Source organism: Lonchura striata, chromosome Z, assembly GCF_050655825.1.
Source record: "Lonchura striata isolate lonStrDom1 chromosome Z, ASM5065582v1, whole genome shotgun sequence".
Lineage (NCBI taxonomy): Eukaryota > Metazoa > Chordata > Aves > Passeriformes > Estrildidae > Lonchura > Lonchura striata.
The window spans coordinates 49,891,765-49,904,436 of record NC_140740.1 but is presented as its reverse complement, the minus strand read 5'-3'; the positions used below and the strand labels follow the sequence as shown (position 1 = coordinate 49,904,436).

General features: G+C 37.5%; 1 protein-coding gene and 1 long non-coding RNA gene across 20 annotated transcripts in view; one reads left to right on the top strand and one right to left on the bottom strand.

Annotated features, from left to right (window-relative positions):
* The window catches only part of NIPBL (NIPBL cohesin loading factor), a 157,550-nt gene extending 147,091 nt beyond the window's left edge, over nt 1-10,459 (bottom strand). The window contains exons 1-2 of one of the 4 annotated variants that reach the window (XM_085566483.1): nt 10,445-10,459; nt 884-991 (exon numbers count right to left, since the gene is read on the bottom strand). The gene's annotated coding sequence lies outside the window, so the exon portion shown is untranslated. Of the gene's footprint in view, nt 1-883; nt 992-10,230; nt 10,378-10,444 lie in introns of those variants that run through there. The other 3 variants (XM_085566486.1, XM_077790267.2, XM_085566484.1) reach the window with 3 other exon arrangements.
* The window catches only part of LOC146763811 (uncharacterized), a 66,177-nt gene continuing 53,684 nt past the window's right edge, over nt 180-12,672 (top strand). For 5 of the 16 annotated variants that reach the window (XR_014951226.1, XR_014951225.1, XR_014951217.1 and 2 more), the window contains exon 1: nt 180-12,405. This is a non-coding gene — a long non-coding RNA (uncharacterized LOC146763811). The remainder of the gene's footprint in view (nt 12,406-12,672) is intronic. The other 11 variants (XR_014951228.1, XR_014951227.1, XR_014951222.1 and 8 more) reach the window with 11 other exon arrangements.

The following is a 12,672-nucleotide window of genomic DNA, read 5'->3' as shown; positions in this document are numbered from 1 at the left end:
TTCCCTCCGCTGCCTCCTCCTCACCCGATCGCTCCCTCGCTCCACCAGCGCCGCTTCCGCCGCTGCAGCTGGAGGGGCTCCCTTGCCTCGCCTCTCCCGGCAGTCTCCCCTCCGTAGCTCCTCTCCCTTCCACACCCCTCCGGTTGCTGCACGACCTTCTCTATTTTTTTTCTTTTTTTATTTTCCCCTTCCTCCCTGCCTTTTGGTGCGCGGAACGAGACCGAAGCTTACGTTTAAACCTGCTCTGAGGAACTGTGAAGAAGGGATTCTCTTGGAAAAAGAATATACGTTTTGGTGTTTTTTGTTTGTTTGTTCGGGTTTTTTTGTTGGTGGTGGTGGTTGGTTGGTTGTTTTTTTTTGTCCTGCCTAAGCATGGTGGAGAGGACGAGGAGGAGGACTGCCGAAGGCTGCCTCGCAGGAGGCAGACCTGGAAACAGCCCTTAAACTGAACCCTCAAGGGCGGCAGCCCCTGCAGGTGGGACACTCGCTGGAGTGACTGTCGCCGCTCATGCCCGTTCTCTGTGGACGTGAGAGGCCGCCCCGCAGGAACCAAAGACCCGCTGCTCAAAGAATTGCCGGGGCGAGGGATTTCCAGATGGACATAGGGAACGAGAGTGACTTTCAAAAACGGACTTTTTGGACCAGCACTGGGGAAAATACTGATCAGGTGAAATGTCCTTCGCTGGAGGCTCAGGCTCCACCACCACCAGATTTACTGGAAATATTTTTTGTGTTGTGAAGGAGTGTTTGGAGACAGAGCATGTCCTGGTCTGAAAGACTTTTTGATGTCCCGCTGTACAGGTAAAACTGAATAATTATAGCACAGGGTAATAATGAAGAAGCATTTACATCCCATGAATTAACTGTGTCTTTTGGTACTCACTTAATGTCGATTTGCTGCTCAGTACTTGGACAAAATTCCTTTCATTTCTAGAGGAAGAACTCCTTGACTGTCGACTTCAGGAATCAGCTGGACACAGCTGTAAATACCCTGTGACATATAAACACACCCTTTCAGCGCTGGATGAATGTTATTTGCACAAAGGGATAAAATCTTACACCAGTGCACCTGATCTCTCCAATGCTTAGGATTTTTTGAATAGTGCTGTCTTTAATACAGATTTCAAATGCCTCTCTTATGCTTAAACTACTACAAAATTCGTAATTTTGGGTGAATCAAAGTTTGTCTTAAAGTATGTTTTTGCTTAAAAGCACAGAAATGAAGAGGGCACTGGAAAACACGGTAATTCAGTAGTGGAAATACTATTGTTCCAATGACACCTATTAACAGAGACAGAGTAAACTGGGTTCTGAAAAAAATGTATTACAGACCTTTGTTCCAGGTTAATAGAAAAGATCCTAAAATCGTTTATGCATTTATAATTTGAAGTTAGCAATTTGAAATAAAGGTAAATAATTGGTCTTGCAAACAAAGTGTGTCCTTATGTCTTTGCATTTAATTTAATACATTGCAACTCTGCAACTCAAGAGGAAAACTATTTACATTCTCTTGGAAATAAAATATAATTTAAGGAGCTACCTATCTGGAATTCACCTAGCATATGTATGTGTACTTATACATCTATGAATTTCCAGGAAAATGTAATTCTAAAATTACAAAGCTCAGGAATACTATTTCAATCTACTTCTGAGTGATTGTTACCGATTCATGTTGATGTAGTCTTTCCATGATTTTAGCAATCCATTCAAATAATTATTTTTTTCTTAGTTCGTGAATTAATATGTAAATAAAATACAGAACATTGAAATTTTAATTTTCAAATACCAAATATGTTTTGGATTTTATGGTCTGGCACAAGTCCTATTTGATTATGGTTTCAGTGAGAATATCACTAGATCATTTAATGCTTTTAAAATACCATTCAATTAAAAGATCTTGTAGAAGTGGCTATTTTACTTGAGTACTATGCTGTATTACCTGCACAAGAGAACAACTAATTTAAGCCATTAGTTCTTCTAGAAGGTGGTGTGTAACACACATGGGCAAATCAGGAATTTATTTTCCTTAAGGAAATTAAATATTTTTATTATGCTTTTTAAAATGAAAGATCGAATACTTTGTCTTCATTCAGACAAGCAGTTGCTTGTATTCTGCTTCAAAAGCTCACTCACAACAATCTATTGCAGAATGGATGTTCACTACATTCCTAAAGCACCTTAGTATGCACAGGGTTCGTGTCATTATGCCTGAAATGACCAGTGAAGTGATAAATCAAGTATTTCAGATTACCTGATAACTACTGCAAAAAGCCTTTAAACCTTATTTGTGTTCCAGGCCTGAGTCATGGGGTGGGGATAGCCCTAATCTGTATGGGAGGAGCTATGCAGCCATGCAACCATGACTGTAGCACACTAAGGAGCATACACTGCATGAACAAAACTGGTGGCAGTATGGAGAAGGGCAGAGCTCTCTGAATTACCCTGACAAATCCACACCTATGTAGTCCAGAAAATTAACTGCAAGTTTCAGGGTAAAGCTTTAGAACCTAATCCTGCTCCCTTTGATGTTAAGGGCAAATGCATCTTCTGCCCAAAACAAATGACTGAGTTCCCCTAAATTTAAGCTATTTATTCAGTCTGTTACTCTTAGATTAGTTTTTTGTACTTCAAAGTAAATTTTAATTCAAAAGGCAGGAATTTAAAAAATCTTCATGGAGAGACTACTCATAACATTTTCACAAAATATATGGAAAGCTGTAAGTATGTCTCTTGCTGCTGTTTACAACTGCTGCTGCTGTGTACTGAGATAAGCTTTATAAATGCAAAGATAGTATTGCTGAAAATAATAAAGAAGGGACCTCTTTTGCCCTCTTCACTCTGATGTTAACTTCCCTGACTGCTATATGTTGTTATTCAGCTTCATCAATTATGTACAGCATGTAATACTGGAGTAAAAAAAACACCTGGAACTAATATTTTCCTTAGATGTTATTGTTGTAATTTGTTGGGGTTTTTTGTCGTTTTTTTTTTTTTTTTTTTTTTCTGTAGAATTAATGAAAAATGCATTGGTTTTTATCATTTTTGTCTCTTTAAGGGCCAGTATAACATTCAAATACATGTAATTTTAAGTTGTTTACCTGTTACTTTAAGTTGTGATGCACAAACACTGCTTTCTGTTTACCTCTTAGTAATTCATAGGTATGTATATTACCCTTATTACAGTATATGTATTTCTAAGTAGATATTTAAAATAATTAGGACATAACAATAAAGTATTTTTTAAAATTACAACTGTATATTTTATATACTCTCTCAATAACTGGAAAGAATTTTCCTATAAAAAGTGGTAGCTGGTTATCTGAATACAGTAATGCAATTGTTATCTGTCATCCTAAATTTAAGTACTTTATAAGAAGTACTAATAGAAGTACTATTAGAAGTACTCTATTAAGAATTCTATAAGAATCTGGTGTTAAGGCTGTACTACACAATGATTACGAAGAATTTCATAATGCATGCTGTATGACAACTAATACAAAGGTATATTCTTTGCATTGCCTTTAGTTCACAGGAACAAATAATAGCACCATGTAACTAATTGACATGGGAATATTCGCTGTGGAAAGTAAGCAACCTAAATATGAAACTGACAGTGGCACAGGCTAAATAAAAAGTCAAAGAAGCCTGAGGAGTCAAATGTTTGTATGGTTACTTCCTTAAGTTTACAGCTTCATGGAGACTACTGAATTTTATTTCTTTTTCCTGGTAAACCAGATGGATGCAATATTTTTTCCTTCTTCTAATTATTTAGCTTAATTGACTAAGAAGAATTTACTATGAAATTAAATGTACATTTTCATTTTAAGTGGCAAACTTGTGTTATCTCTACCATGTTAAGAATGAGCTTCTGTTTGTACTTAATATGAATTCTATGGCAGGCATATATGTTAAATTGTACAATAATGTTTCTATGAAGAAAAAATGACAAGACAAAATTCTGGTAGTTTCATTTGAATGTTAAAGTAAACTCTTAATTATGCAAAGTACTAGGGATTCTGAATATAGTTAAAATAAAGAAAATTAAAACATGTAATTTAGACTACAAAATATGTGTAATAATAAGACACATATTCAATTATTCATATATTCAATAAGGCAAATATTCAATTATATAATTGAAAAAAGACCAATGATAGACTGCTGGACAAGATTGTCCCAGAATTGTTATATCAGGGCTATAAAAACAGATCTAACAGAAGCTGATTTTTTAGAGAAGATACATGATCAGTTGCACATTGCCAATGATATTCTTTAGGTCCTTTTCTCACCATTGCTGGACTTCAGAAAGGAAGCAGGTATCATTCCTGATACATGCTGTGATTTCCTATAATTTTTGTGGTGGTTTTTTGGTTTGGTTGGGATTTTTTTTCTTTTGTTATTTGTTTGGTTAGTTTTTGGTTTTGTTTTTTTTTGTTGTTGTTGTTTGGGGTTTTTTGGGAGGGGAGGTTGTTTTTTTTGTTCATAATTTGAGCATTATATAACTCTATTCTCTCAATTGTCTTGGTTTGTCTAGGCACTGGGAGGACAACTTACTGTCATGTTAGCCACATCAGAAATACTGTTCAATTTCCTACAAGAGTGTTGTTGAGGCCCACTATGGAAAAATTTAAGAGAGAAATACAAAAATATTCAGGCTTTTTTTTTTTCTTTCTACACTTTTTAAGAGGTAAAACTAAATAAATACAGAACTTCACAGGCCAGCAAATAAATGTGGACAGTCATCTTCTGGCAAAAGACAGAAGTTAAAATTGGTCTTAAGGGCTGTTATATTCAGCTCTGCATTCAAAACGTCATATTTGTATGCATTAAAAAAATTGAGAATATCACAACATGCCTTGCCATTCCATTTTTAATGAACCTGCCAGAAAAGGAAGATTTAAAACAGAGATATGCTTATCTATATAGCGTATGTTAAAAGAAGTGCCTTGGGCTCAGGCCTTTAAAAACTGCTTCCTTGGAAGAGAGAACTTTCCTATTTTTCAGAAGTGTTAATTATCCTCAGCCAAAGCATGAAATGGCTACATATAAATATCAGGTTAAACATGCCTGGGACTGTTCTCTGGCATTGGAGCTTGTAGCCACATAATGTTCCATGTTTTACCCAGGATAGTCACATGTATTTTTTACCCATTGAGAATGGTTCGTGACTAATACTAATGCCTAAATTGTGCACAGGAATTTTCTGGGAAAGTGCAAGCTGGCATGCTTTGAGCCTGTGCCAATGTCTGTTCAAATACTTTAATGTGCAATCTTTAGACAGATTATTTCCAATGTCCATGCCTGTTCCAATTATGTTGCATTTTATAGACACACCTAAAGCAGTATTTTCAAAGTGACTTGATAAAAGGAAGGTAAGAAGAAACTGTAGCTCCCCATCTAGGGATAAATCACATTCACATTTCTAATTATTTATTTAGTCAAGCAATTAATGATCTGATACAGTAACCTGATAAAAGAAAGTTGTTTGAAATTTGGCTATCAGTTGAGATATTTGTTCATATGAAGACATTTTAAAATAAGTCCTACACAGTGTCTAAACCAGACTTCTAACCTGTAGCAGATGTCCTTCTTAGTTTAGACATCCTGTGGCCTTTATGAAAGGATGTTACAGTGAGATTGTGCAATATAGTGCAATAAAATGAAATAAGTATGAGTAACTTTTGCACTCCTTTGAGTTAAGGCTGTCAGCATCAATTTGTAATGAAAATGACTTCTGAAGCCTAATTTATTGATTTTAAGATAAGAAAAGAAAATGAGTAAGGATAAATAAAACATAATCTGTTACTTTCTGAATGCTGAGTATTCAATTTATAACTTTTATTTTCATCTTTTTTTTTTTTAATGTAGCTGGACATGTGCTGGAAATTTGCTTCTAAGTATGGCCACAGGGACAAATAGCACTGCATCTACTTTGTCAGGACTTTAGAAGATGTGTGGGTGCTCCATTAGCGAACCAGAAAGCAGTATAAATTTATCACTTATTTAATTTCTCATATACTTGCAATACTGTGCATTCTGAAGCACAAAACCTTTTTAAAATTTTTGTTTAAACTTTTGACAGGGACAATAAATGGTCCAGAAAATTGAGATGCTGACATGGAGAAGCTCAAATTAAATGCAAATATATGTCTCTGGCTGGATGACACAGCTTAAAAATCACGTCAAAATTATCTATTTATGGAAAATGTCCTTTTCTCAGTCATGATGTATTTAAATTCCTGGTTTTGATGTTTACATTTCTGTATTTATCCTCCCACTAGTTGAAAATACATGTTCAACTTCATCAGGTTTCTTAAACATAATTCATATATTAAAAGATGAATTCACCATTGAAAATTTTTGCCTCAAAGGTATACACTTGAAAAAATAACACACTAAGCATAAGCAGTTTGCTTAAAGCTTATAGGTAAGTGGAAATAATTTTAAAATTGTGATGATAATGAAAGACCACTAGTGTACACAGCATTGTTAATTTGTAGTTTTGAATTATTATTGTACATTTTGTAGGTTTACCAACTTTTTCCACTGTTGATTGCATTCCAGTGCAAGTACTCATATGAAAAATAATAGTGACTCTCCTGAGGAAGCTGTGATCTGTATACCTGTGCTATTGCTAGTATGTTTTCCATGCTGGGTTCAATTTGTTAACGTGGTCTGTTATCCATAAAATTGCTGTTAGATAAAATGAATTACAGCTAATTGTCATAGGCAGTGCTCTTCAAAAATCACCGTAAGAAGTAGTTTAACTTTCTGAAAAAAAGAGAGCCAGATTCCACAAGAACATGGGTGCATGTCATCACCACCTAAAACAAAGACACAAGTGGCTGGCACATGTTTTGTTGGATATTTGAGGGATAGGCATATGTGAGAAAAAGAGATGTAAAATGCCATAGAAACAGATGCAGAGAAGCCACAGATACCCATATACAGGCCTGAGCAAACCCTGGGAATGTAGCTGTAAGAAAAGCAGAGCAAGTGAGATTCAAGATGACTATCAACCAAAAAGGAGCTGAGACCTTGAGTGAAACATTCACATGGTTTCCGAGGAAAATAATGAACACACAGTCTTTATAAATAGAGTTCATCAAAACATCTGAAGCCATCTATTTTTTCTGACCAGAGACACTGCACTAACCAAGTCAAATTAAGTAAGAATACGCTACCAATTTTAAAGACAGTTGCCTTCTAAATAGATCCTTAAATTACAATAACCTGGCAACTTTCAAAATATGAATTTCCCTGTCAGGAAAATATGTGCACCACAAAATACTCTATATACTTTCATTCGCTAGACTTTTTCCTAAACTTACTCATTACTTTCATACCTTCCATTGCTATTTCCCCTCTTTTCCAGACTTAAGAAAGTATTTTGTTTATCCCAGGCTACACTAGTGACTACTCTCCTCTGGTTAAAGTGCTTTTTTCCTCCTGTATTTCCTTGGGCAATGTTTATATTTTCTCTGCCATTAGGTTGTATTTTCCCTAATGTTTTGGATTGTTTCCTTCTTATTCGCTCCCAAAGGTTAGAGGCAGCATATAAATGTCTTTATATTATTTTCCTATTTTGATTTTTCTTCATTGGCAAAATAATCCATGATGTGAATCTCTATCTGCTTCACTTAAAGAATCGTTAGGTTTTTTTTACTGGGTTTATTTTTTTTCTTCTAAATTGTGTTTACAGAATAGTCAAATGCCCAAAGAAGAATGCACTATGAGTTGAAAGTGAATGAAAAACTGACTTTGGTGGGTATTCCATTTTAATACTATAGAAAAGGAATTTGTGACTGAAGAATGTTCAATCAAATAAGGGATAATCTGCTGTCAAAGAGATTATTTGCAAAAGCCATGCTATAAATTTCTGTTTAAATTATAGGATAGCACAAAAAGTACTTACATGAAAACTGTCACAAAAATTGATCTTTCCTTTTAAAATTTTTTTTCACACCAAACTTCATTTAGACTAGTTAGTGCAATTTTTCTTTTTAATTTTAAAATGTAAATGTTCTGCTATGTTTATTATTGTCTGCAAATTACTTTTCAGATTGCTAAACTCGGATGTTGCCTCATAAACTTCGGAAGTACTGAAGTTAACTGTCCAGCCTAGGGGCATGCCAAGTAGACTTGTTACCCATATCTGAGCTTTCCTTTAGAATTAAATTTAATGAAAAATTGATAATATAAAATTAGTGATAGACATGTTTAGGGAGTTTGTTTTGGTTTCAAAAACTAGTTTTTTAGAGGTAAATGCAGTTTTTCTAGTCCATCTGAATTTTATTGGGAAGTATGTTTTATTTTAGTTAGTCATGATATCCTTATCGTCTCCTTAGCTTTCATATATTTTCATAAATTCCATCTAGAACTTCAAAAGTGAGAAAAATCCTTGGTATTTCTTTACTGTTGATGATTAACTCAAAAATATAACATGGCTTATGGGGAAGGAGTGTCACATACATGTCTGATGGCCTGGCTGTGAGGCTTTGTTTCATTACGATGGACATTGTGTTACATATCATTCCTGTGGTCGTCATGGTGTTATGAAGTTAGTATAAAACCGTGTAACAGCTGAACATTCAAGATCTACCAAACTGATTAACTTTAGCAGTTACACCTTCTTCCTCCTTCTCACTCCTTTAATAATCTTCCCTCCCAACAATAAAATTGTGTATATTTAAATGAAGATTTTATTACCAGGCCTCTACCAGTTTACTCTTCAAAAAGCAGTTCAGAAATGTCTATATGAGATTTCTTTATGGCTGGTGTTCTTCACATGTAATAGATAAAATCTGTCCAGTTACCAAAAATTTCATTCAAAATGCTATTTACTGCTGTCAAAATGCCTGAAATAGAAAATTTCTTATGTAATTTCTGGGAAGTTATAGACCTGTAATAACATGGCCATAGGAATACAACTACATGCTTAGGTAGCTGTAGAATAATATTTAACTATTGCCCCTAGGAATTTTGTGGGGGATGGGGGGGTTCCACCTGCAGAATTTTTAAGGATAAGCTCTTAGAACTCTTTACGTGCCAAGCAAAAAATTTACAGTACTATTGATCCAGTAGGTTTTCTCCAGCATATACACTTCAAAAACACATATATGCTTTTGATTGCAAAAACATACAGCAACTTTTTAATTAAACGCTATTTTTGGTAATGTAGAGCTCAGGAAAGGTTCTGAGTTGCTAGTCTGGTGCACTGAGATCCTTATTTAGCCACAAAAAAAAAGCCCAGAGAAGGAATAACGATTAAAGCACACTTCCCGGTGCTGTTTCACTGTTGCACGCCAGAGGGACCCAGGTTATAAAGTAGCTCAATGTCTCATATATTTATCTGAAATATGTAGATTCTCCATCTATACTATATTACCACAGTATACTGGAGAATAACTAGGCAGACAAGAAATCTTTTAACAAATAATACAGAATAAAATACTTTACAAAAATGAATTTGGCTTCTTGAAGACAACATCCCCCCTTTTCCCTCACTGTAAGCACTAAATTTGTTGATGCTGTGTGGTTTTGATCTGCTTTTAAGTTTCAGAGTTTCTCAAAGGGAGTGGGCTTGGCATTTTATAGTTTCCTGGGAAGCACTGCCCATGCTTATGATTCCACAGAAATATTTTTAATATGATGGAAAGCTTTCTATCACTAATAGCTGCTTTTAAACCAGTTCCTTCATAAGACTTGAAGCACCCTCAGTTTCCCTCTGCCAAGGTGCAGACGTAAGAACCTTTCTTTCTTAATTCTTACCATTAATAGTTAAAAAAAAAAAAAAAATAAAAGGCGCTTTTTTCCCCCATACACTGACATATTAAGTCGGTCCTGAAGAACACAGACAATGTCTCTAAGACACCCCAAAACACTGGTGTGAGCGGATGTGTGCGGACGCCGTCCGCCCGTTCCCGAAGTGCCTGGGGCGGATCTCAGCCCCGGCTCTCCAGCACCGCCGGTGAAATCCGGCCGAGTTACGGCGTTTGTGCTCAGGACTCCCAAACCTGTTTGTCACACCTCTTCCACGGGGCTCGGCGCGACCGATTCTATCGTTATTTGAGCTAAAGAAAGCCGCGGACCCCCTGACCGAGCAGCAGCCGGGCTGCTCCGGCCGCTACCCGCGCCTTTGTCACCTCAGAGCCCTCCTGCCGTCACCGCTTCCCTGCCCGCCCTTCACCCTCTCCTCCCAGTCCCGCTTAGGCAAACAAGGCCTCTTACAAGCAGCCGGGGAAGAGGAAAACTCTAGCGATGCTGAAAGGAGAAATTAAAGTGTATCTAAAACTCCTAAAGTGCCCTGTGAGCCCCAGACACGCTACCGGGGTGCCGCCTCGCCTCCTCCCTCAGACCGGGCTGAGCGCAACCCGCCCACGCAGGAGGAAAGACAGGTGCCCTCAGGATTTTACCTCAGGTTCACCCCTTTTAACTCACAAACCTGTTTCTCATGCTTTATAACGACTTGTTGTAGCTTTCTTTTCCGAGTCTTAACATTATTTGATAGCGAATATGTGGCAATGTGTAAGTGTGTCTCCCCTCTCGAGGTAATGGAACAGTCCGCCGCGTTCCAGGCGCCGACGCTCCGCTTTAACCCTTTCCTGCCGATCCCAAAGAATCCGCCTGGCGGAGGCAGAGTGGGGTTCAGCCTCGGGATCTGCTGCGCTGGAGCACCGCGGGCAGGTCAGGGTAGTGAACACACTTCAGACAGGCAGTGTGAAGCGGGGGCAGCGACCCCGCACCTGCAAAATGGCCTTAAATGCCATCTGATAAAGTCTTCCAACATGTCTTCTTCGTAGGTGTTGTGGAAACGTGTGACAATATTTAAATAGTGAATAGGTAAACTAAGGGGTGTGTGTGTGTGGGGGGGTGGTGTTGTCTTGTTTGTTTGTTTGTTTGCTGGTTTGTTTTATTTTATGATTCCCGGTAGAGAATTTTGTAGACCCTGTATGGATGGCGCCTACCTGTCCAGGTGAGCAATCTCCCCATCCCTGCAGACCAAGCATCGTCTGCTTTCCTCAGGTGGGCTCAGGCATGTACGGAAAATCACGCCATGAAAAGCCAGTGTCCATAAAAGAGACAGAGGGGTCCTGCAACTTCATGCACATAATGGGAGCGAGTCCACCCGGGCACAGCCGCGAGGTTTCTCTCTCTCGAATTTAGAGGATACAGCCTTCTTTTACCCTAAACTCCCGGCCGCATGTTGCCCTCTTCTTTCTCCCACTGGTTGAGGTCTTAAGAAGGCACAGCCTTCCCGAACCACCTACCACATATTCCCCCTTGAACCTATACATTTTACCCCAAAGTTCGGAAGTTGAGGCTTGAGCAGACCCTTGCCTGTGTCAGGAGTAAAGTTGTCTGGGATCTGTAACAAGCCTATGGCCTGAAGTCAGTAGAGATATTAAGACCCATTTCTAAGATGTTAATACCCATTCTTTCACCCATAGAATTGTTTGTAAAGACATTAGCACGCATTTTTCCTACCAGTCACCTCTCAGAAGCTCTTCTCTTCAGCAATAAGTGGAGAAATGGAGGTGTCCTGACTCTGAGAGCTTGGGTCCCAACCTGTCTTTCCCAATTTAAGCACTTAAGTATCTAAGGTAAGATGGTATGGGATTTTGACATCCAGTGGTGGTTCCCAAATGCAGCTGCTGGGAGATTAAAGAAAATTGTAAATTTTGTACTTACTTTTAAAAATAATGCAAAGGGTCATTTAGCTGAAATTTCTAGACTTAGTCTTTTTTCCTTACTATTCCTTATTTCTCAGCTTCTGCTTCTCCTTAACTTCAAGTGGCAGTTCAATCCCTCAAAAAGTTTGTTAAACAAAATAAAAGCATCTAAAACCCCTATAACCTTCTTCTCAATTCTTAGCCTCTTCAGTCTATTGCCATATTAAATACCAGAAATTCCATTTCCCTTCCTCACTTTATCTCCTAGGGTCATACTACTGCGTCCCTGTGGTGTTTACACAAATGTTAACGCCTAAAATTAAATGTTTTCTTTTCAGTATCTTCCATCTTTGACAAATTTTCCAGGTCCATATTCCTTCTCAGAACCATGCTTTTTCTTTCCTTTCTCTTTTATTCTCTGATTCTCACAGGATAATGGCTTGAATCATACTGAACTTTATGGCAAGAGCCGCTTACATTTTTTAGGAAGAAGGGAAGGAATATAGCTTAAAGTAAATGCAGGAGGAAATTGGCAATATTACTCCGCCATATTAAAGGTAATCCAAGTTATCAATTATTAGGCCTTCACTGGTAGCAAGGAACATGTGGAATGACTTCTGGCAGAAAAACTTCTGAAGTTGCATGAGTACAGGAGAGCTTTTTCCAGAAACCTCCCAAGTGATATGAATGGATCTACAAATCTGAGTTCCTTTTCTGCTTAAGGCCAAGCAAGGTGAGTTACTTGTACAGCTGTTCGACAAATCATGTATATTGATATCATATTTTCCTTTAACATACTAGACATTAGAATATTTAAATTTATTGTCGCTGCATAACTTCTTGTCTGAAAAGTGTTTTGCACTTTCTGTTTATGTTTCAACATCAGTCTTGGCTATCTAATCTAGAATGCACACATGGTGTCCAACTGCAAACACAGTCTTCAAAAGTGAAAGTAGAAGGAAAACTCATTTTGCAAAATAACAACAATAAAGTGCAAGAT